Genomic DNA, 25,837 nt, shown 5'->3' with positions numbered 1-25,837 from the left:
CCAGTTCATTTTATTAGATCATCCTCCATTAAAGCCATTAGGACCCTGTCCACCTGGTCCCTTTGATTCTTATATCTATACTTCATTATTCTTTACCTCTTCCAGGGTAAGGTTATTAATGGGTGGTCCCACTAAGGAATCTTTTAATGCTCTCTGACTGCATTAAATTCCTTCTTAAGTGGATTTTACAAGGTAAAAGGAAAAATGAGTCCATCTATTATGGACAAACAAAGGGGCCCGGCGTGTGATAGTGATTCAAGAAATGAATTCTGTTCTCTTGGGTGGATTATGTATAACAGGATGATTACTGCCTCACCAAGACTTGCCCCTCCCTATCTCTTGGGTCAATATACAAGAATGGAAATGTGGTAAATGTCTGAGTTGCTTTCTAATGCTCTGATGTGTTTTGACACATTCAGGAGGGAGAGGTGGTTGCTGCTTCCCAGAAAAGGTTTAAGGAGTGTAACGATATGTCATTCCATCATTCTGCCAAGCAAGTGCATTTAGTCTCACTTTTAAACCTGATCATATGTGCCTCAGTCTCCACTTGGATGATCAGTTGCAACCGTTATCTCGGTTCCTGAGATCTTGCAGTTACAAAGTTCTTTTAGTTAAACAGTTGGGCTGTTGGTGGTTAATTTGAAAGGTAACTTCAATTTGCAACTTCATTGATGACTTCTTTAACATCCTGTTTAATGTATTCACTTTACTCTTTTACACTGTCTGAGACAGGTTTACCTTGAATTAAACGAAGTTCAAGTTTTAAGACCCCTTGTTTGTATAATCCCCTCCCAAGTCTCTAGCAAGAGCTCTTGCAATGCAATCCCATGTTTGTGCAAAATTTGAAAATACAAGATAATTTAACAATAATCAGTTATAACCACCATGTACTTTCATAACGAATTTTATATTCTTTCTCTTAAAGAAGGATCCCCAAATTTCATAAACTTTAAGGCTAACAAAACTTGATCTGTCTCCTTCATTATATAAATACTTTTTAAAGGATTTTAAGTCCTAGATTAGAAAAGTGTGATGTGTCCAGATAGCCACAGGTTGCTTTCAAAGTAGCTGTCTATGCAAAGGCATGTCCTTAAAGCAGACAAAATTTGCTTGGTATATTTTACTTTTCCTGACTTTGTTTCTCTGAGATTTCTCCACATTCAAGATCTTTTTCTGATCTTGGGCATTTAAATCAGTTAAGATATGTGTGCCACTTAGGATAGGGAATATGCACACTAATTCCTCAGTGAATGCTAGCTATAATAATTATTGTTGTATTTACTTCCTCCAAATTCTGCAGCCTTGTGTATATCTTTTTCTACCACTCCTCACTAGAGGGACCAATTCTACTATCACTCTGAGAAATGCCCCATGCCCTAGATGTGTCATTTGTTTTTCTTCTCTACTATTGAAAATATTTCATTATTTTCAGCCTTCTGGAAGAATAAAACAATTAAATTCTTTATGATGGACCACCAAAAGTGATGATGGCTTAACACAGTGTCCCCAGATGGCACAGTAAAAGAGTGCGGAGACTAAACGTTGCCTCCACAACTTACCAGTTAGGTGACCACCCTAACTTCAATTACTTTTTTGGGGGAAATAGAGATAATACTTATTTTGCAGGATGTTTTGGGAAATAAGTATGTAAAGCACTTATCACAGTATCTGGAATAGACTAGGCACTAATAAATGGGCATCATTAATGTAACCAGACCGCTGACGTAGTGTCTGAACCCAAAAGAACGCACCTTTAATGGAGAAATTCAGATAATTTTTTGTCAGTTAGGGAGATATTCAGAGGTATGGTGATTTATCTAGTGTTTCTTCAACCCAGTGTAGTTAAAATTCCTATGCCTGTGAACAACTCTATGTTTCCTAAGATATTGGATGAAGAACAATGAAAAGATAATATGCTGGCATACTTAGAAACGCTGATAAGTTATCTCATAGACTCACTTTGCAGGGTTTCACAGCCCTTGGATTAAATTCTAAATCTAACTAATGGACTTTGGAGATTTCTAGAATTTGATAAAAATGTTATCAGAATGAAATTTGAATTTATCTGCCTAACTGATATAACCTTATACTGGATTTATATATAGGCTCAAGGAATAATTGGTAATGGTTAAGAATTAGAAAGAACTTACTAGCAAATATAGTCCTCAAATCTCATTTGAATCAGGGATTTGAATTGCTGATTTCTACTTTACCTGGAAATTTTAAGAAGTATATCTATAGTAGTTCGTTAATTCGTATAGACTATTTGTTATTGCTTTGTTTTTATACTTAATGTATAGATTGTCTCTTAACTTCTTTGTCTATAGGGCCAAAATTAATAAAATATTCTCCTGAATTTGAAGAGGTCTATAGTCTCAAGGGTGCTAGACCAAGCTGGGCATTTCTACACTGACACACATAAAATGGATGAGTGCTATGTAAGAGTATATATAGTCCGCTTAAAAATAAATATCTACCAAATATGAAATATATAAAATTCTAGACTATGAGGTTCTTAAGGGCAGCATCTAGTTGAATGCCTGGAACATAGTTGATGTTCAATATATATGTGTTAGGTTAGTAAATGAATGAGTTGACTTGACTTTAATTAAGTGGGGGTAGTTTGGACTTGGTAGGGAAAGTCCATGAAATACACTGAAAAATCTATGAATCTTTGAGTCTCTTTGGGCCTCTCTCAAAGTCAGAGACTTTGAGGGCTTAGAAAGGAAGTTAATGACTATATAGGCCAGCTGTCTCATTTTATACCAAAGAGACTGAATAACATATGTTAACTAGGGGTGGAACCAGGAGATGGTATAGAGGGCAAATGAGGTTTACATTGTATACTGTGTCTCTAAGCAAATCTGTAAATCAGAATCACATTTTATGGAATGACATTAAGAAGGCAGTGCTATGTCAATGGCAAGATTTTTTTTCCCTCAAATTATTTATGTTTACTTGTAGTTATCAATTCCTTTCACATGAACTCCCAAGGACCGTCCAGAAAATTTTGTTAAAGGGAAAATTATAGCATTGCATATTGTCTGAGAAAAAAGATATGATTGTGGCTTAGGGGTTTGGAAATGTCTGTCTTTCAAAAGTTTCTATTTTAAGGAGGTGTGACCTATATGTACATGGTAGAAGTGAAAATTTAAGGGGATGTGAGTAATAGGAAGTAAGTTTAAGTTTTATACAATTGATGAAACCTGAAGCACAGCAATCCACATAGCTCTGATTAATGTCAACCCCCATTTAGTTGATCATGGAAAGAAGAGGGGCAAAACAGGAAAGCATTATGCTTCTGAGCTTAAGAAACACCCCACTACAGGCATGTGGGTTCCTAGACGTGTGTGTGTGTGTGTGTGTGTGTGTGTGTGTGTGAGAGAGAGAGAGAGAAAGAGAGAGTGTTAGTTTTGATTCATTGGGTACCTGAGTCCTTTGAGGTATTTGGCTTCCTTAGGCTTATGCAAAGCTCCTTGCCCAGGGAGTGTAAGGAACAGATCACAGTAAAGCAGGCATGTATCAGTTCAAATAACTGGTCAGCTTTTTAAATCCCAAAGGAAATTCAGTTTCAGCCAAAGTTTTGAATTCCTTTGAGCAACCCTCTGGGCTGATGCTTCTAAGAGTGGTTCTTCCCCATTACTAGCCATTATGAGGTCTAAACTAGTCCCTTTCCATCTCAGGTTTGAAGACCACTGCTGAACAAATCAGGGTTTGGGCTGGTGAGCTGTAGGATTGGTAAGACACCCCAGACTAAAACTGCCGTGTCTTAGAACAAGAAATAAACAATGAAGGCTATTCTTAGTGGTGAGTAAAAGACAGTAGGAAAAGTTGTAAAATTCAGGTGTGTCCAAAGCATTACATGTGTCTTGCCAGCATGAGACCAGTAAGTACTAAGGAGAGTTATAGCTACAGGTGGAAAATATTAAATTACTATTTTTGGACTTCCTATTGCCCTCAAAAGTTTTGGCAGAGATATGACTATAGGCTGCTGCCCTGGCTGTAAAAAAAAAAAAAGAAAAAAAAAAAAAAAAGAAAAAAAAGGAAAAGAAGAGGGAAAAAAAAAAGGAAAAAAGTAAAGGAGAAGAATTCAGTTGAGTAATTGAATTCTGGATCTTTACTCATAGAGTTGGACTCGAGTGAACAAATGTTAGTTTTTTAGTGAAATAATTTCTATAAACTGAAATTAAATTGATTTCATGGCTCTGAAGCTAACCCATTTGGATGTCCACTTTAAAGAATCTTCTGAAATGTCAATTTGTAGTAGGGATATGAGGCTTACCATCATCCTGGAAAAAAAAAAAAAGTTAGGCATAGCAAAAAAAAAAAAAAAAAAAAAAAAAAAAAAAAAAATTTCATTAGAATATTTCCAGTATTTTCAAAATTAATCTTGTACCACCTGCTATTATGGGTGCTTGTTTCCCAAGCATGGCTGGTATACCCAACTTTGAGTGCTAGTTGGGACTTTAGCCAAAATATACATTTACTTGCCCAGCTTGGGGGAGTGAAACTAGCAAATGGATGGCACTTTTAGGCACACACTTTTTGGTAGATGCTAAGTGAAGGAGTTTAAAAGAAAAAGAAAGTTCCATTCCCACAAACCTCTTTCTCATTAATATCCCAGAGCTGAGTTGCTTGTAACATTTGGGCGGGCGAGGAAAGTGGAGAAATATCTCTGGCATTTAGCTGTAGGTGGGACAAACCACATTCACTTCACACTTTTATTGTAGCACATTTTTCCTTTCCTGAGTTTTCAATCCTTTCTACATTACCTTTGACCAGTGACCTCTGCCTGGAATTTCCCTAGGTATATGTAAGAATTAGGAAGACTATGCCATGAAGATAAAACTAGTCTGTGTTTCTTATCTGTGTGTCATTTGCTTGTACCAACCTGGCCATTCTATGATTAGGGCAGATTGTATTTTTCCAACCTCAAAGAATGTGTTTTACTAATTCCTTTCAAATTCTTCTCACTCAGTGAATGATTCAGAAGGAAAATGCTCAGATTCAGGTGAAGGCAGTCATACCAAATGCTTGCCAGACCACAAAAACTTCAGCAGCCTAGGCTGAAGGCTGATTTCAGTCACTTAAAAATCTAGGGATGAAAATACTACTTGTAGGGAACTTGTAGGAATTCCTTAAATGTCACAATGATAGGGATCAGGTCTGTCACCATTCAGTTGAAAAACCACTCAACAACCAGTCTTCTTTAATGACTTTTTTCATCACTTTATCATCATTGTTTTGATTCTTAGCCCCTCTGATAATTTCCAGACTCCAGGATTAGAGTTTCTTTCCCTGGAGACACTGAGGATTGGCGCTGATGATCTTCCTTTGGGGAAGATGGCTTGCTCCGTATTGCTTTTCTCTTCTTTGTGCTTTGGTCTTCGTGCCCTAACTCAGTGGTTCTCAAATGTGAACATGTACCTGAACCACTGGGAGGCTTGCTGAACTGTGGATTGTTGAACACAACACCCCCCCCCATTACCCCAGAGTTTCTGACTCTAGAGCATTTGGGTTTCTAAATCATTCCCAGGTATGGTTGATGCTGCTGTCCCCAGGACCACACCTGAAGAGCTATGCACTAACTAGCCACCAGTGCCCATTCCCAAACATTCCACCTTTCTTTTGTTTGCAGGTCATATATTTCTATCTTTCTATCCATTTCCCTCCACTCGTTTTCAGATATGATGCTAAATGTACAAAACTTGCTTAAGCCTTACCATCTGATGTAATAACATTCAAAATACATAGTTTTCATTCACGTTGTTCATTTGGGCATTCTAGTATTGCAACTAGTTACCTGAGGATAGTTGGACATCTCCAGCTATCACAGTCCAGCTCCCGAATCGTGTAACTCAAGCAAACAAGGAAAAAGCAAGCATCGCAGTAAACTTCTGTGCTAGGATGCAAGCTTATTTCCATTTTGTGATGGAGTTCTTCAGCCCAGTGATATTGTTTGTTAATCAACCCAGGCTCCAGCTATCAGCAGAGGTGTTCCCTAAATAAATACTTTGGAAAACAGATGGGTTTATGTTTTCATTCAGCAATGCATTTGTCAAAGTATTTTCAAATCAGTTATACATAAGTTGTTTGGGAAAGCTCAAAGTAGATCACCTGAGTTGGTCACCACCAGCAGGAAATGTCCCTTGCTAAGGGTAATATAGATGCAAAGGTAGAAGTGTCCCTTGTCAAATTCCACCAAGGGCAAGTGATGCAGCATCTGTAGACCTGTTCACAGTGGCCTGATGGGGGGTTGGGTGGGGTGCATGTCAGTACTTTGAGGATCCTGGCTCTATCCCTACCCATGGGAGAACCTTGCATGTGATTACAGCCACAATTATAATGGGACTTGACAAAGTAATTGAGAGAGGCAGCCGCTTTTGCAATGTTCAGGACTTGTTCAATGGATTCTCTTCCCTGTTTTCAGCAGCATTCAGAAGCTTTGGTGACCAGCTACGTTGTTTGGCAGCGGGCTAAAGGGATCACAATTGCACAGAGCAAGGAGCATGCTGAACAGTGATGTTCCAGTTTAAAAGGACAGAGCTGCAAACAAAGGTAGGCTTTTATTTTGGGCAACATCCTTTCAACTGCACACAATCTCATGCCCGACCACATGCCATTCACCACTGCCACGCTCACAGCACCGGACATATGTCTTCACTCGCTTATGCTTGAATCCTGGGCGGGGGAGGGGTACTCAATGCCAGCATCTTGTCTTGAGTTTCCAATTTCTTTAACTCTCTCCAGGTCTCATTTGCCTCTTTGATTCTTTTTACCCATTTCAGCACCTGTCCCCTCCTTCTTTTGGGGCCCATGTTTTATGAAGATGATTATATTTTTGGCAGGTGGTTTGGTTCCCTGAATGTAAAGTTCAGCATTCTCTTTGGATGGGAGAAAGCTCATAGTACTGCGGCCTTTGTATATAATACAGAGTAGGAAGCCCTGCCTGTCCACAGGTCCACAGGGAAAGCAGCTGCCTACAGAGTGTGGCAATACTTCCGCATTGCTGCGTCTGTCAGTTAATAGTTCTAGATATTTGAGTGACTATTTGACCAAAATCTATCTTCCTCACTGGACATGGACCACCGCAAAGACAGCAGCTACCTGTTTTGCTGTTGAGACTATTGGGTTTCAGGTGTCTATCAGAGTGCTTGGCACAGAGCAGCCACATAGTCAAACGTGTAGGAAGAGAAGAATATACATCTCCAGTATACGAGTTGAATCACGGGAGGTCCTTAGCTGATCTCGAGTCCATTTTGGGGATACTACTTTCCTTTAGAAAGGATTGTGCAGAAAGTTCTAAGTTTCATTAATGTGTTAGGGTTTTTTTTTGTTGTTGTTTAGGTTTATTTTGAGACCTTCAAATGATGGGTTGTATGTGTCAAGTGGAAGTAGATGAACAATAAGAAGAAATACTAACTATGATGTATTATACACACTTTCTTCTAGTCTAGTAACTTGTTACTGACATATATAGATTGTCAGAGCTTTACACGTTAAGTTTCTCACAACTTTGGAAGTATGGTCTATAGTAGATGCTCTAGGGTTACCGTAACAACTATCACAGACTAGGTGAGATGAAATTTATTGTCTCAGTTTTGGAGGCTTGCAGTTGAGATCAAGGTGTTGGCAGGGCTGGTTACATCAGAGGACTGTGAAGGGGAATCTGTTCCATGACTGTCTCCTGGCTTCTGGTGGTTCTTGGCAATCACTGACATCCATTGGCTTGTAGAAGCATCTCCTTGAGCTCTGCCTTCATGTTCACACGGTGTTCTCTCTATGAAGCTGTGTCTTCTTATAAGGACACCAGTCATTTTGGATTAGGGCCCACCCCACTCCAGGATGACCTCATCTGAACTAATAACATCTGCAACAGCCCTATTTCCAAATAAGGTCACTTTCTGAGGTATTTGGGGTTAGGATTTCAACATATGATTTTTAGATGGACAGAATTCAACCATAACATGATCCAGGAAGATGGAGCTATTGAACAAAAGATGCAGCTGCTCAGCCAGAAACTCTGCACCCAGAGCTACCTCTCCATGTTCCCTGTCACCTCCCTTCAGTGGCAGGGTTTCAGCCTTTTCCAACACAGGGGCAGGCTTATCTTGGCTCAGCTATTAACTTTGATTTAATGAGCTGAACTTGTCTCAGAGAGCCAGCCAGCAGGTGAGTTGCCAGTTGGCCCCTCTCTGTGTGCCATCATCTCCAGTGGCAGTTAGGGACATGGTGTGAGACAGTACAAGAAGATTCCTGATGTCTGTAAAAGGCACAAAAACTGCTTTCCTCCTCACTGGTGTTTGCAGAGCAGTCCCCTTTGCTCCCCTCAGGGTGTGAAGAAGGCAAGGGAAGCTTCTAGAACAGCATGTAGTGCTGGCTACTCAAAAACCCTGACATCGGTTGATGAATACCATTGATCTGTTCTGACAGAAGAGTTCCTATCAAGGGAAAACTAGGGTGATGAAATACACTGGAACCATCTGACACAAATATTTTACTTCACCATAGTAAAGGGGGAAGGTAATATTTGACTTCTGGCTGAATGTCCATGAGAAAGACCAATATGTAATCTTGTCTTTGGCTTGTTATCAAGAGAACATGTTACATCACTTGCTGGTAGCTTCCAGGTCCTTAAAAAAGTAACTTGTTGAGATACAAGGGCTTCCCAAATTGTAAAATTCAGAGTCTGTTGTCCCTGTTGATGCTGCCTGGGCTCCAGGGTAGAGTAATTGCTTTTATCTTGGGGTCAATGGGAGAGAAAGAGGGAGAAGAGAGCGAAAGAGGTGGAGGGAGTAGAAAAGGTGGGGAGAGAAGGAGAGAGACATGAGCAAAGTTACAGCAAGGGGCCAGCACTGTGGTAAACGATTTGTCCACAGGGCATTAGTGGCAGAGGTGGAGGATGAACATGGATCTCTTGCTGAATGGGGCCAAGTGCTTTTTTATTAAAAAAAAAAAAAAATCACTGGGTGAAGAAAGTGAGGAAAGATCAGGGATAAAACTAAGTAAGAACCAAAAAATTGCAAGTGGTAAGGATGAGTGACAAGCCTGAGAAAGGATGATACACTGTGGGCCTGCATCAGCTCCTGCCTACCTGTGACGTCCCAGATGAGGCACCTTAGTACAACGGGCCTGTGTTTCCTCACCTGGAAGCAAGGGTACTGGGACAGCTCATTTCTAAGGAAGTTTTATGGTAAACCTTCTATAATGTTGTTGTTTCAAGCCAGTCTAGAATCTGGATTCAGTGTATCTTTACTTAGCTACATCTGTCTCCATAGTCTTTTTTTTTTTTTAATTTAAAAATTTTATTTAAAATCAATTACTTAACATATAGTGTTTTATTAGTTTCAGAGGTAGAGTTCAGTGACTTTCCTCAGTTGTATATAACACCCAGTGTTCATTTCATCATGTGCCTCCTTAATGTCCATCACCCAATTAGCCCTTCCCCCCCACCCACCTCACCTCCATAAATCCTCAGTTTCTTTCCTAGAGTTAAGAGTCTCCATGGTTTTTATCCCTCTCTGATTTCATTTTATTTTATTTCTCTCCCTTTCTCTATGATCTTCTGTTTCATTTCTTAAATTCTACATGAGTGAAATCACATGATAATTGTCTTTATCTGATTGACTTATTTCATTTAGCATAATACCTATAGTTTCATCCATGTTTTTGCAAATGGTAAGATTTCATTTTTTTATGGCTGAGTAATAGTCCATTGTGTGTGTGTGTGTGTGTGTGTGTGTGTGTGTGTGTGTATACACATCTTCTTTATCAATTCATCTGTCGGCTGACGTCTGGGCTCTTTCCATAGTTTGACTATTGTGGATGTTGCTACTACTAACCAACGTTAGTGGTTAGTTAGTTAGGTGCGGGTGCCCCTTTGGATCACTTTTGGATAAATCCCTAGTAGTGCAATTACTGGGTCGTTAAGGTGACTTTCCCACCAGTAGTGTAAGAGGATTCCCCTTTCTCTACATCCTCGCGAACATTTGTTTCCTGACTTGTTAATTTTAGCCATTCTGACTAGTGTGAGGCGATATCTTGTTATGGTTTTGATTTGCATTTTCCTGATGCCATGTCTCCATAGTCTTAAAGTTTCATATACTTAGTTTAAACTTCCATCTGATTTGTTCATGTCCTTTTATATATAATATTTAAAATTGTCCTTTATTATTTTAATTTAAATTTTCCTTTAATATTTTGTGCCACAAAATATTCCCTGAAACTCTTTTATAAGAAGCAAGTGACCAAAATAATAAAAAAAAAAACCCGCCATTTTCAAAGCTAAACGCCTTAAAAAGATAAACCTCAATGGTGAAAAGTGAAATCAAATCCCCTCTACCAAATGGTAACTAAAACAAAAAAGAATCTGTGTGTTCTAAAGTAGAGTCCTTGTGTTGTTGTTGTTTTTTAAGATTTATTTATTTTAGATAGGTGTGAGAGAAAGCACCAGTGCACAAGCAGTGAGGAGAGGCAGAAGGAGAGGGAGAGAGCAGCCAACTCCCCGCTGAAAGCCCCACATGGGGCTCCACCTCATGACCCTGAGATCATGACCAGAGCCAAATTCAAGAGTAACTTGAGCTATCCAGATGCTCTTTAAGTGGAGTCTGTAATACATATATAATCCTGCCTCCAGTTCTTCAAACTAGAGTTCTGAGGATGGTTGTACACCAATAAGCAAGCATGTAAGGGGAGAGAAAGTTCCCAGTGAAGATAGGCTTTAATATCTATACTGTGAATTTAAATCCCTAGTGTATGGATTTGTTGATATTTTCAAGTACAGTGAGAACATACTCAGTAACGGTCTAGTTGTGTGAAGTGTGTCTTGAACTTCTAGTCAAGGTGACAGGAATTTACTTCAGGTGAGAACTTTCTTCCACACAGAAGATCCTCACAGAAGTTCTAGTAAGCAGCATCCATAAATGCTCTTCTTTGGGCACAAGTTTGTGATGCTATATTGATAGATTATATTGGGAAGGTAGGAGGCCATGTTGGGTAGTGGTCAAGAACGCACGCTTTCCAGATCCCAGTGGTTGTTTTAAAATACTATTTTCACTTCCCATAACCATGTGACTCTGCATGAGCTATTCGATTTTCATTTTCCAAAAGCCTCTGTTTTCTTACCTGTAATTGGGTGATGGATCTTAATACATATCTTAATTTTCTTTGTGTGTGAGTATTAAATGAGATTATAGATGTAAAGTGGTCAGTAGAGTGGCTTAGGCTAAGTGCTTAGTAAATACTAAGTAATAATTATTATTGTACTTGTCATGATATGCTCCTTCTTGGAGAAACTAACTTGACTACAATAATGGATTCAGAACCTGTGGATTTTTCATCAGTGTGGCTCACCTGGTTCTTAATCTTTGACAAATCACAAAGCTCCAAGTGTACTGGAACCTAACATCACCCTGTAGACCCAGATCTGGAGGGAAAGAAAACACCCTTGAGGTAATGTTTGGGTGTGGTAGTGCCGCCGTCTTCGGAGCACCCAGTCCATTGCAAGTCTGAACGATGTGATCCCGGCTCTCGGCACAAACACTGTGCAAGGAGATGTCTGTTTTGTAAGAAGACAGTTCAGACTTGTTTTTCAGGGCCTTCCATAATCCCATACTTTTTAGCTGCTGCAGCAGCAAGAAGTATTGAAGATGGGGCCTAGATGTTATAAGAAAATGAAAATGAAAAAGAAAAGGTAGTTTGCAACCTCAGGGTAAGTAAATGGAAACTAAACAGGAAAAGGTACAATGAAAACAATGTGAATGAATATAAACATATATCCCTAGGAACAGGGGAATACAGAAAGTCTACCCCATTTAAAAGGCTACCCCATTTGAGTAAATATCTGCCCCCTTCTTGGCTGTCTTCAAACAGAGGGCACTCCATGTCTTCTTAAGCATCCCACCCACTTTCTCTAGGAACAAACTTTGTAAAGGTGATAGTGAGGAGGAAAAACAACAACAAAACAACAAAAAATCTTTATTCAAACCTTGTTTTCTATCTATTGGTTAACATTTCTGAACTTTAGAGGTAAAATAAAGCCAGTATATAAGTGGACATCCTATTAGTACCTACTTCATGAGGTTATTGTACAGATTCATTGAGATAATCCACAGAACTCCTAGAGCACAGTGTCTGGCACATGATTAACACTAATGAAACCAACTGAGTGCCCAATTAGTTGTGTTATGATTGAATAGGACTGTCTGGTTCCAACATTCTAATCTTGAACAATTGACTTTATTTTTCTGTACTTCTATTTCTTACTCTGTAATTAGGGATTCTAGGAGCACCTATCCCATGAGATTGTTGAGAGAATTAGATGAGATGATAAGATACTTCTCTTAGAATAGAACCTGGCACATAGTAGGGGTTCATTTGATGTTATCCATTATTGATGAAACTGTTCTTCTGACCCGTCACTACCTGGTCTCCTGAGCCCTTCCCAGCTTGCTCTCTTCAGGAGAACTCTTTTAGGAAAAAATCTGATTAAAGCCAAGGCAGTAAGCTTACACCTCCAGACACATTCTCAGATGCCTCCCAAGAATAAGGGTGGATAAAAATGAATTCATTTCCAGGGAGAGCTGAGGGAGCAAGCTGAAGAGAAGGCCTGAGGGAGAGGTAGATCAGTAGTTTCAGTGTGGTTTAGAAAGAACATGGAGTACTCTGAGGAGGGGCGGCCCAGGATGGTTGCAAGACAATGTGGTTTGGGAGTCTGGCCATGTGGTAGATGTGTGAGTCGCTCTGAACTTGGAGATCTTGCCCTGCCAGGTGCTGCTCACCTTTCATAAGCATGAAATCCACTTAGGTAATGCTTGGTACATACCCTACTGAATCTACAGTTTGTTCTTTACAGGTTTTTGGCAAAAACTGTTGTTTGCTAGTCACACCCAGCCTATTCTATATTAATTCTGAGTGCACAGGACTAATGAGATAATCATACCCTGGGGCTGACCTGGCTGAAATCTGTAAATCACCTAAAAGTGTGATTACCCATTCATAATCCTTCTTTCCAATATTGTGTAGATCTCATTAGTATGTATCTTTTTATTATTCATGTTATGCAAAAAATTGAGGTTTTTTGCCTTGAAAGAACAATTGGTGCAGGAGACCTAGGTGTTTTGTAGAAGCTATTTGGTTTTATCTCCATGATCAAATCAAGGAATGCACCTCCCAATGTAGGAGACTCTTAGCAGCCAGTTCTGTTCAGCTTTTTGCTTTTAGAGCAAGGACCCTCTGTGAAGGCCTGTAGGCACTGATGAGACTAGAACACTGCCGAGTGAAGGCTTGGCTGAAACTGACTCTTATCTAGGAATGGTTCCTAGAAAGACTTGGGTCCATGCATCATCTCAGGAAGAGGAATTCTGCAGAAAACAAAGTTAATTCTATCACAGGTTCTATAGACAGCCCCATGGTCCTTTGCCTGAAGCATCTTTCTAGACTGGACAGCAACCACATGAGATTTATAGGTTTGTACTCTGGAAATTGCAGGTGATTGGAGATTAGAGAAATGTTTTTTCAGAAGTTACTTAATTTCATGATTTTTCTAGGCAGAGAGGACATGAGCATTAATGAAATTTTCATGACATTCCCAGTTTGATTGGTTGGTTGACTCATTTAATACATGGTACTATGATATACCTTCACAGTATATAAAGTGGTTCTGTAAATTTCTTTGACTTTTCCAAATTATTATTAGTACTACTACTACTTCTCCATCTCCTCCTTCTCCCTCTCCCCACCTCTTTCCCCCTCCACCTTCTCCTTCTTTTTTGGTTCAGCCTAATACCAAATAAAATTGCTTGAAATCATGGCTCCAAACTGTTATGTAGAGTGGGGCAGGGCAATGGGATGTGTCTGTGCATGTGACCCCATCATCCTCCCTGCAGTGTAGTGTAGCTAAAAGAGCCTTATTAAAGAAGTAGCAGATTAAGATTTTCCTTCTGTCACTGGCACCGATCTGTATGCTATGATTAGTGGGCCACTTCTGTAAATCTCTGAACACAGGAGTGTAGACCACATGACCTCTGGATTAGAATTCAGCTGTCTGTGCACTGCAGCAAACCATGGCTCCAGCCTTGACAGGACTCCTATACATGGCCTAAGCAGTCAAGGGGGTTGAGAAGCAAGACGGTGGGGCGGGGGGCTTTCTAACAAGGTAAAAAAGGAGGGAAGCTGGGGGTATGAAGGCAAAGTTTGTCCTTTGCTTTCTGAATGTCCTAGCCTCCCCATACTAAGGAGCAGAGATGATCCTGAAGAAACTCTCTCTCTCTCCTACTCTACCCCGTCTCAACTCCTCCGGGAAAGAGAGTATAAACCCTCCATAATTACTTATTTGATTCACTTTTAAAAGGCATTTCTCTAAGGGTCTTTTATGCCAAGGGACCAAATACATTTAGACTGAGTCTGAGTCTACATTTTTTATTTGTGTCCTGTCTATTATGCATGTAGATAAAGAGCGTAGTTTCCCAAACTTCCAAACTCTGGATGTTTCTAAAAACTTGGAGTAGTGTAAGTTAAATATATGGGTAATAACTTAAAATTTCACTTTTGACCACTTGGGTTTATTGATATAAGTTTTTTAGATCCAGCCTTTATTCTGTGATATAAGAGTATAACAAGTCTTAGGTGACTTAGAAAAAATCTTCTCCCATAACACTGTAGCTTCAAGTATCTTAATGAGATTTAGAGTTTCTACCTTAATATAATCTAACTGCTGGATGAAGTGTGGTGATCTCCATCAGAGGCAGGCAGAAGGCAACTTCATTTTCCACTTCCTTAATCCTCCTTCATTTCCCTCTAGGGAGCCTTCTTAGGTAAAGGACCTTAACTCCTCTAGGTCAGCTGTTTCCCATGTGCTGTGGACCACATGCAGTACTTAGAAAACATTTATGCATCCTTGTCTCTGCTATTAGAGGAAGTACAATTTACTCTCAATAAGCTTGCTTTTCTTTAAAATAATATTTTATTTATTTGAGAGAGCAAGAGAGAGAACAAGTGTTGGGGGATGGGGAGAGAGAGAGAGAGAGAGAGAGAGAGAGAGAGAAGCAGACTCTCCACTGAACAGGACGCCTGATGTGCACGTCAATCCCAGGACCCAGAGATCATGATGTCAGCTGGAGACAGATGCTTAACTGACTGAGCCAATCAGGTGCTCCTCAATACAGCTTTTAAATCACATACTATAGGCAGCCTCAGGCAGCTTCTTGTCTGGAGATTTTTTTCAGATATATGTATTACATTAGACCCTGGACCCCCAAAACTCTAAAGGGAAACAGGCCAATCCCCCCACGTGGTTCTCTTGACATGCCTTTCATTTGGCCCCGATGAGGAGGAAGTACTCTCCAACTTCTCCATTAATAGAGTTGGGGGTACGTGGAGAGGGAAAGATACAGTATCCCAACAAATGCTTCCAAAGAAATAGTTTCTCTTCTTGTCTCTAACCACAATCCTTTTATCCCCTTGAGGGGAGTGTTGGACTAGAACTACAAGGTTAGTTTTTGTCCATCCTCTTTGCAAGTGCTGTACAGATGGCCTGACATCTTAAGGTGGGCATAGATAGATAGATAGATAGATAGTAGTGTATTATCTGTAATATATTATATATGTATGTATATATGTAATATATAATCTATAATGTATTATATATAATCTATTGGTTTAATTTAATTTATAATGATTACATTAATTATATGTACATCACTATAACATATAATAATATATTATTATATAGGTCTATAAACTCCTTTAAGGTAGAGGCTTTTGTTGTGTATATTTATACTCCTTAAAATGCCTTGGTCAGAGCCCCATGTAGAAGGTGCTTGATGTATGTGTGATGAGTAAATAAGTGAATCACTGATTGTCTGCTCTCCTGAAGAATGACCAGTTTCTGTTAAGCTGTGCACACTTTCAAGTTACCCTCCTGCATTCTGCTTCTCATGTAAGTACTGTTATTAAACTTCTAAATACTTAACAGAAGGCTGTTTTTTGGCAGTGAATGAACTCCTTTTGTCTTCTGTCCCGTGAATATCCTAACTACTTTGTCACTTTGATCTAGGGGGCATTTCATCCTCAGAAATGCAAAGGAGTTGGCAACTGCACAAAATGTGTCCTATTTCCTATTGCCGTAAAATCCACTGCTCTTGAGCCTTTGCCCGCCCCCTTTCATGACAATGTGTAAGCCACTAAATTGCAGTTACTGGCTGTGGCCATGGCCATCAAAAAATCGTGAATGCCATGTAGATTTGAGGCTTGCTCCACTAAAGAGCCCACAATGGCTTTACTGTAACTGGGTTAACTAGAACTTGGCAAAGAGCTATCCAAGGAGGGTGATACCAAGCACCCTCCCCCCTTCCAGGATGCTGGCCTGATCTTCTTGTATTTGTGCAACTGGCCCATCCAGAGACCCACGAAAGCTGGGAGGAGGGCCCCGGTGAGGGCAAATCTCTCTGGGTCAGGTTGCCCTTTTGCAGCTCCCTTTCACACAGCTTCTCTTCCTGCAATGTGAAGTAGGTTAGAGGATAGCTTGTTTTCTTTTGCTATTTCAAATACAGCATTTAGGGTCATGCTCTGAATAATTTGCGCTTGTTAGAAATGACTGTCGTCCTCTTGAAGCAATAACAAAGGACTACATTTAAATTAAATTCAGCCAAGCAAGAGCCTCTCCACAAAATCAATGAAGCCAAGCATTTTTCAAAGAGTTATTTTGATTTTTTTTATCTGTAATATTCTAGGGCATAAATCAGTGAAGATATCCCAGAATCTAAAAAGAGATAGTTCATAAGTCTTTAAAAGTATTTGGTAATATTTGGGGTGGGAGTGAAAAAGTAAGATAAAGTATCAGATACATTCATCTTTAATATCACCTCTTTTTATGTTTGGCAGACTTTATTTTTCCTTAGTTTTCTAGTATAAAATTTTAAATATGGATTTTTGGAAAGATACCTTCATTTATTTATTAAATCTGTAAAAGCCCTAATTGATCAAAGCCATGTCAGATACAGTTTGAAGATACCAGTTTGGGTATATGTTTTCCTACACACGTACAATGCCGTGGTCTTCTTAACAAATGTGGCATCAACAGTGACCAGCCTCAGGGGCTGGGTAGAGACTCGCTGTGTCAGTACACAGACACATACACTTTTTTTTTCCAAGGCTTTATTTATTTATTTATTGAGCAATTTTAGGTTCACAGCAAAATTGGGAAGAAAGTACGAAGACTTCCCATATATCCCCACTCTCACATGTGCATAGCTTCCCTCATGGTCAACACCCCCCCACACCCCATTACAGGAACCTAACTAGGTTTAAAATACTCTATTTTCACGGTGTCTGTAGGAAACCCCACTTGAGTACTCAAGAAGCCAGTCTCTACTTAAATATATCACAGCTGGTCTACTTTAAAGTTCTTTGAGACCAAAAACCATTCTTTTCTCATGCCGGACAGAGAAATAAGTACCTGGAGCTGCCAAACTTTATCTTTTTAAAGTCAAGAAACAAAGTTCCATCAGTTATTTCAATAATTTGCCTTATGGTTGTTCTGTTCAATTAGGGATTAATCCTAATAAACCTAATGAGCAACTTAATTATTAATAAACTCTGAAAAATTAAACTCTTCCTATACATTCACCTTGTCTGTATGATAGGCAATATCATTATCATATGGAAACATGTACATCGCTGCTATGTTTTTGCTTTCAAAACAGAAAGTAGGTTTTTTAAATTTTTGTCAGTATGACTACTCTAAACAGTTATTTTACCTGATTTTTGCCTCACCAAGAGCAAGGTATCTTTTTTCTATGTTTGCTGTTCTTTTTTGCAGAATTCTTTCTGTGTAGTTCTTTGCAGCGGTGTCACATAAACGCACAATACTCTCTTCCTTGGATATTCACTTATTGGTCACAAAGGCAATGCAACTTACTTTCTGTCAGACTATCCCTTTTCCCCTTACTGCCTTCCCATGCCTCCTCTAGCTACTTTGACCTTAAGGAGTCTTGCTCAAGGTCAAGAACAATACTTCTAGCAATTTACATGATACTTTTTCAGTCCTGAAGCATGTGAGAGGAAAGATTCCTTTTCATGACTGAAGATGATATACACTATTATTATTTCCTCTCAGTTCAAACATCACATTCTTTTTGAATCCTTTCTTCCTGCCAAGGTCAGTTACCTTCTCCCAATACCAGCTGCACCTCTGGGGCTTTCTTATGTCTTTGGTAAAGTGTCTACTACCAATACTTTTCAGACCTTAGTATCATTAGAGTCAGCAAGGTTAACTTTCTGAAGCCCATCTTCCAAAATATAGCTATCATGAATTCATCCTTAGAAATTCTGATTGACTCAGTTCATTTCAGATGGCACTTGAAAACCATTTCACGAACATGATTCTGAAGTGGTCACATTTTGACAAACGTTGGTCCAATTGCTTTCTCTGTGGCAATGCTACCTTTGTTACGTTGGTATGACTTAACACTTTCTGGTTGTCTCAACAAAGCAATGAAGGGAGAGGGGAGAGGGGACATGGGAAAGTAACCAAAAGACAAATACTTTTATTTTCTGACAAACATTTGGTTGCTAGAGAAGTATCCCATCTCATCATTTTTCAGAAGATGAGTAAATTTTTCCTTTTTTACTTAGAAGACATACTGGTGATAAGATAAAGTATATTAGCTCATTCTAGAACCATGATTAGACATCTGTCTCCATTCCCATCCTTTTAATAGTCTATCCAGTGTGACTCTAGCATGATCAGAGAAATTATGATCTGTGGACCCATGTGCATGCTATTTGCTGCAAAAATACCTCAATCCTAACCTCAAAGTATCCTGCCTTTGATTGATGAGACTACTATTGAATTATTACTTTCACATTTGTTAGCATCCTGAATTTAGGAATAATTTCTCTTTTGAATACTATGAAATTTATTGAATGAAATACTATTTTTTGCATATTCAAATGTCCAAAATTAATCCAATGGAATAATTAAAATATAGCCATCACTTCTGTGTCATGGTAGTAGGAAGTTCAAATAACCATCTCCTTAGATGATGCTGAATTTGCAAGGCAAATGTTATAAACTTTGGAAAAGGGTCAGTAATTGTGCTTATCTAGGGAGTTCTTGAGTTTAAAATGGTAATCCCATCTGATTTTCTGCCTATGCTTGTAGGTTTAGGTTGTATTTGAGAAGGGAGTTTTGAGTTCAGGAGTCAGCCTGGCAGCCAGACCAGGAAGGTTAAAGACCAGGAAAATGAACTCATCTCTGAAGTCCTAGTCTCTACAGTCTTATCCACTCTGGTGAGTGGATGGAGAGGTGGGGAGGTGACATTTTAAAACTATTCTAAACAGTTGAGGAAGAAGTCCAGACAAGCAGAGAACATGCTATTTATAGATCTTAACAATTCCGCAGCTGGTCAGTGTCAAAGTGGTCCAGCAAGACATGATCTTGGCAACAGGTGTCAGGCACCAGTTGAATAATGAGATTTGTTTAGCATGACTGCAGCCTTGAATGGGCTAGAAAAATTAAGGATGAATGCAATATTTATAAGTATTGCCTGTAGGACCTGAGAATTGTATCTTTCTTTGGCTTCCGTATAATCTCTAGACAAATAGCAAGTTAGTATCTTTACTGACTCAATAAATTTTAAATACTTTTTCCAAGCATGGTAATGTTAGATTCATAAATTCTACAAAAGTAAGGTTAAACATTTTCTGCTATATATATCACTTCCCACTCAAGAATGAAATGGGCATTAAATCAGTACAACTTTGAACTTACCCTAAATTTCTTTATACTGTTAGCATTTAGTATCAGTTATATATTTTCTTGGTGAACCTTTGAACTTTCATATTATCCCTTCCATCACAGTTTTAGAATATCAAGTCATGAAGACACAAACTAGCTTTTCAGGATACAAGATGTGAGCTTGTATTAGGGTATAAGAGAAAAGCTCATGAACCAAATATAGGATATAAAGCAACAGTAGGACTAACTAGAAGGCTAAATTATTGCTGAGTTATATGAGTTATTGAAATAAGAGTTCATTCATTCATACATTCATTCATTTCCCTCTTTAAAGATAGAGGTTATGGACATTGGGGAGGGTATGTGCTTTGGTGAGTGCTGTGAAGTGTGTAAACCTGGCGATTCACAGACCTGTACCCCTGGGAATAAAAATATATGTTTATAAAAAATAAAAAAATTAAAAAAAAAAGATAGAGGAAGCTGGGGCATCTGGATTGCTCAGTCAGCTAAGCATCTGCCTGCAGCTCAGGTCATGATTTCGGGGTCCTGGGATCAAGCCCCATGTTGAGCTCCTTGCTCAGTGGGGAGCTACTTCTCCCCCCCTTCTTGTGCTCTCTCTCTCCCACTCTCTCTCTCTCTCTGTGTCAAATAAATAAATAAAATTGTTAAAAATATATAGGGCAAGCTCCAGGTGTGCAAGTGCCTTTTTCTTTTTTTTTTGTTTTATTGCTGTTGTTCACTCTTATATCCATTTAATGCAAACAATGTCTAGCATTTGTAGGTACCCATTAAATATTTGCTAAATGATTAATTGAAAATGATCCAAATGCTAGTAAAGAATTATCTGGAAGTAGTGTATGAGAATAGGAAAAAGGAAGTTAAAGAAAGCAGCTCATTGAAATTTTCAATAATCCAGAATTCTCAGCTATAAAATATATGTGTTAAGACTAACCCATTTTGCAGGATTAAAGCTAAAGAATCACTTCTTCAAAAATAAGGACTTTATAAATTCAAAATCCCTTTGTAAAGATTGTAAGACCTGAAATCCAAAAATGTGACAGAGAAGATAGTTTGAAAGCTCAGAGTATCACCCAAAAATATATAGATGGTACTAAATGCTAAATAGATAAAGAAATTTAAGATAAGTTCCAAGTTGTAATGGTCTAATGGCCATTCCATTCTTTTTTTAAAAAATATTTTATTTATTTATTTGAGTGAGAGAGACAAAGCAACAGAGAGCTGGAGCGGGGAGGACAGGGAGAAGCAGGCTCCCCACGGGGCAGGGAGACTGCCGTGGGGCTCGATCCCAATACCCCAGGATCATAACCCAAGCCAAAGGCAGATCCCCCAAAAACAGAGCCACCCAGGTGCCCCTGGCCATTCCATTCTTAAGTATAAGTGATACATATAGCAGAAAATGTTCACTCTTATTTTTTTTTTTATGTCTTCTTCTTTTTTAAATTTATTTATTTTCAGAATAACAGTATCATTATTTTTGCACCACACTCAGTGCTCCATGCAATCCGTGCCCTCTATAATACCCACCACCTGGTACCCCGACCTCCCCCCGCCCCGCTTCACTCTTATTTTTACAGAATTAATAAATCTTACCATTACCTTGATTGGATAAAGGCTCTAAAATTTATTGAGTCAGTGGAGAAACTAATTTGCTATTTATCTAGAGATCTTTTGGAGGCCAAAGAAAAGTCCAGGTTTTTTTTTTTAATTTTTGATTTAGAAATTATAATTCTGTCTATTTTCCTCAAAATATTATGAAATCAACATTATCATACTAAGGAACTTTCTTATATAAACAGTTTTAGTGCATTGAATCTTATAAATGAATGATGTCTACTCCTAGACATACTCCTTTGTATGTTATAGAATTTTATTAATTTTCAATTAAAGACATTCACTTAAAACTTACTACGATGTATTTGAACCCATGCATAATTTCGATAATTAAAAAAAAAACCTCAAGAAAGGATATGACAGTTTCTCTTCTCACTTTCCCCTTGTCTCACAGTACCATGCTATTCTTTGTTGAAAAGGAGACAGAATCATAAACCTGAGCTTTTATGGTTCATTCTTCAGAATTATAATCAGAGTCAGATTCCTAAGCATCAGACTAGGAATCAGTTCTGGTCAATGGTCAAGTGAAAAACAGAAAGACAACACAATGAGTTTTCATGAAGCTCTTTTTTTGCCAAATTGAAGAAATCCTCTTTATGTAAAGGTGATATTGCTCTTATTATTTGGCATAGACCATTTTTTTCATTATAATTACAATAATAATAGTTTTATAATTTTAATAGATTTTTAAAAATGTTCTTACTTGGCTACCTAAAATATCAATGATACAGTTTCTTTCATTAAACCTTCATATATATATAAAGTATAACAAACCCATGTGTATTCTACAATTCATAAGTCATGGTCAATTCTATTTTGTCTGACTCTATCACTGCTCATCTACCTCTTTTCTTTTTTCTTTTTCCTTTTCCTTTCTTTTTTTTTTAGCCAATCCATCTTATATTTTCATCCATAAATATTACAACATTTAATTATAAGAAAATAAATATGAATTCCTTAAATGTATCTTGAAATTTTAGTGATTGCAAAATCCCAAATAGAATTGAAATGGATTCCAGAGAAGGTATTTAATTCCCTCAAATACTGGTGAGAAAATGGATCTCAGAAAAGGGAAACACATTCACACTAGTAATTGGTGGAACTAGTATTTCAGCTTCAGAATTTTGATTCTAAGACCAACAATTATTCATGATAATGCATAAAGAAAAATACAGAGGACTTCTACTTCCTATCATGTACAAAAATTAATTCAAAATAGATCAGAAATCTAAATGTAAATACTCAAACTGTGGAAGTAGTAGAAAACAGATGTAAATCTTCATGACCTTGGAATAGACAGTAATTTCTTAGGTCTGACACCAAAAGTATCAACAATCAAGGAATTAATTAATGAAATGAACTTCATTAAAATTAAAAACTTTTGTGCATCTGCATCAAAGGACACTATCAAGTAAGTGAAAAGGTGACCCACAGAATGAAAGAAATATTTACAAATCATATATCTGATAAGGGTCTAGTATCCAAAATATAAAAACAATGATGACAACTCAGCAATAAAAAGACAAATAACTTGATTAAAATGGGCAAAGGATTTGAATAGATATTTCTCCAAAGAAGATCTAGAAATGGCCAATAAATACATAAAAGCTTATTGAACATTATCAGCCACCAGAGTAATGCAAATCAAAGCCACAGTGGGATACTATTTCATATCCATTAGGTGGTTATAATATAAAGACAGATCATAATAAGCATTGGGTAAGATTGTAAAAAAATAAAAAAAACAAAAGGAATGCTTATGCTTGTCTGGAGTGAATATAAATGGTGCAGACACTTTGAAAAATAGTGGCAGTTCCTCCAAGGTTAAATATAGAGTTGTCATATATAACCTCAATTCCACTCTGAGGTATATACCCCAGAAAAAAGAAAGCACATGTTCACACACACACAAAAACTTATACAAGAATATTCATAGCAGAACTATTCATAGTAACCAAAAAATGGCAAGTCAAATGCTCATCAGCTGAAGAGTGGATAAACAAAATGTGACCCATTAGTACAATAAGATATTATTCAGCCATACAAAGGAATGAAGTACTGATTTACATTATACTACAACATGGATGAATCTTGAAAACATTATGCTAAGTGAAAGAAGATAGACACAAAAGGCCAAATATTATATGATTTCAGTTATATGAAATGTCCAGAATAGGCAAACCCATATGTACACAAATAGGTTAGTGGTTGCCAGGGGCTATGGAGAGAGGAGAGTGGGAATGACTGCTAACAAGCATGGAGTTTCTTTTTGAGAATATAAAGAATGTTCTGGAATCATATAGTGGTAGTAGCTGCGCAATTTTGTGAATACACTAGAAGCCAATGCATTGAACATGTTAAAAGTGTCAATTTTATGGTATGTGAGTTGTGTTTCAAATAGATGAGCATGTTTCCATCCCCCAGAGTTACTGCTATTTTCATTTTAGTTATTTTCTTCCTTCCTCTACTTTTTACTACCCTTTCCTAAAGGAAGATTCTGTAGTGGTAAACTGAAGTTGTAGATAAACAACATGTTAAAGAGCAGAATCATTTTTGCTTTTTAATTTTTCAATAATCTTTTCAGTTTAGAGTAATTTTAGATTTACAGAAAAGTTGCAAAAATGATACAAAGAAATCCTATATGTCCTTCACCCAGTTTCCCTTAAGGTCAGCATCATATACAACTTCAGGACCAACACCAAACACTAAGAAAGTAACATCGCTACGTTACTATTAACTGAACTCCAACTTTATTCAGATTTTACCAGACTTTCCACTAATGTCCTTTTTCTGTACCAGGATTCTGTCCAGGACACCACTTTGCATTTAGTTGTCACATCTCTTTAGCCTCCTCTGATCTGTGACTGCCTCATTCTTTTTTTTTTTTTTTTTTTTTTCTATCTTTTCTTTTTTTCTTTTTCTTCTTCTTCTTCTTTTTTTTTTTTTTCTGACCTTGACAGTGTTGGAGAGAATTGTTCAGGTATTTTATAAAATATTCCTCAGTTTATGTTGTCTGATTTTTTTCTCATGATTAGATCAGGCGTGTGTGTTTTGGGGTCTACTATGAATGGACCTCTCTCATTACATCAGATGAGGAAGCATATGGTATCAACATGACTTAGCACTGGAGATATTACACTTAAATTCCTGCTTAAATAATGTTTACCAGGTTTCTCCACTATAAGTTTATGACTTTTCCTTTTCATACTGTATTCTTCAGAAGTGAGTCGTAAATCCAGCTCATATGAAGAGCAGCATGTGGGGAGATTAAGCCCTACCTTTTAGAAGGGTGTCTTTGTTCAGGCAGCTATAACAGAATACCATAAACCTAGTGGCTTATCAACAACAGAAATTTATTTCTCACAGTTCTGTAGGCTGACAAGTCCAAGATCAAGATGCCAGAAGATTGGATGACTAGTGAGAGCTCACTGTCTATTTCATAGACAGCTATTATCATGTTGTATCCTTACATGGTGGAGAGCAGACAGAGCTCGCTCAATCTCATTTATAAGGACACTCTCCTATTCATGAGGGTGCCACTTGATGACCCACTGATGGCCCATCTCCTGATATCATAACATTGGGGGGCTAAGATGTTAACATGTGAGTTTTGGCAGGAGCACAAATATAAGGAGGTATCTACATAAGTTACTTTAACTTTTCTATTTGAACGATGTGTCTTTTCCTTGTATTTATTCAGTCATTTATATCAATAAGGACTCATGTATATTTAGTTTATATTTGCATCATAATCCAATTCTATACTATTTATTTTGTTGTTCAGCTTGTCCCAGTTTTGGCCACTGGAGCTCTTTCAGGTAGGTTCCTTTGTTTCTCTGATATGCTCCATCTTTTTAAAAAATAATTTTTTTTTTCCATTGAGCACTTTCTTACTTTCTGACACTACAAAATGCTCAAGGCCCATCTTGGATACCCCCTTTGTATACCAGACCGAGAGCCAGTCCTATTTTGTTGTTGTTGTTGTTGTTCAACTGGAAAATGGTATTAGAAACCAGAATCTAGGTACAGGGTGTAAAAACAGTAATATTTGTATATTGGCAAATGTCAGCTTGAGGGAAAGGAACGGATCATCTGTCCAGTGGAAGAAAGAAGAGTGAGGACTAAGAACGAAGGGCATGGTTTGGATGATAGCTGAGGATTGAATGATGTGTTGAAGCTGGAGATCAATCATGGTGCCCACTGGTTACCCACTTGAAGCACTGTACATTAATATGCATGGTGACTCTACCCAGGCATTTTAAATTGATGATGCGTCTATGAGGTAAATATATAACAAGCCACCTTTGAAATTGAGTAGAATATGCAATTCTAGAAGAAAAATTCCTAGCTGACCTCTAAGACCCAACTTCATTTGGATTCTCAAAACCAAGTACTGCTTGATATTGCTCTCTTTGCACTGCGTTTTCTTTCTTTTTATGAGGTAAACCCAAATAGTCCCTTAAAATA

The 25,837-nt window shown here is 37.9% G+C and overlaps 1 protein-coding gene across 8 annotated transcripts in view; it reads left to right on the top strand.

Moving 5' to 3' along the window:
* Window positions 1-25,837, top strand: part of DIO2 (iodothyronine deiodinase 2) — a 202,594-nt gene that overhangs the window by 23,183 nt on the left and 153,574 nt on the right. For 7 of the 8 annotated variants that reach the window (XM_082736345.1, XM_082736344.1, XM_082736347.1 and 4 more), the window contains exon 2: window positions 6,431-6,558. The gene's annotated coding sequence lies outside the window, so the exon portion shown is untranslated. The remainder of the gene's footprint in view (window positions 1-6,430; window positions 6,559-25,837) is intronic. The other variant, XM_082736340.1, reaches the window with a different exon arrangement.

Source organism: Mustela nivalis (assembly GCF_964662115.1).
Source record: "Mustela nivalis genome assembly, chromosome: 6".
Lineage (NCBI taxonomy): Eukaryota > Metazoa > Chordata > Mammalia > Carnivora > Mustelidae > Mustela > Mustela nivalis.
This window is presented reverse-complemented; position numbering and strand designations above follow the sequence as displayed.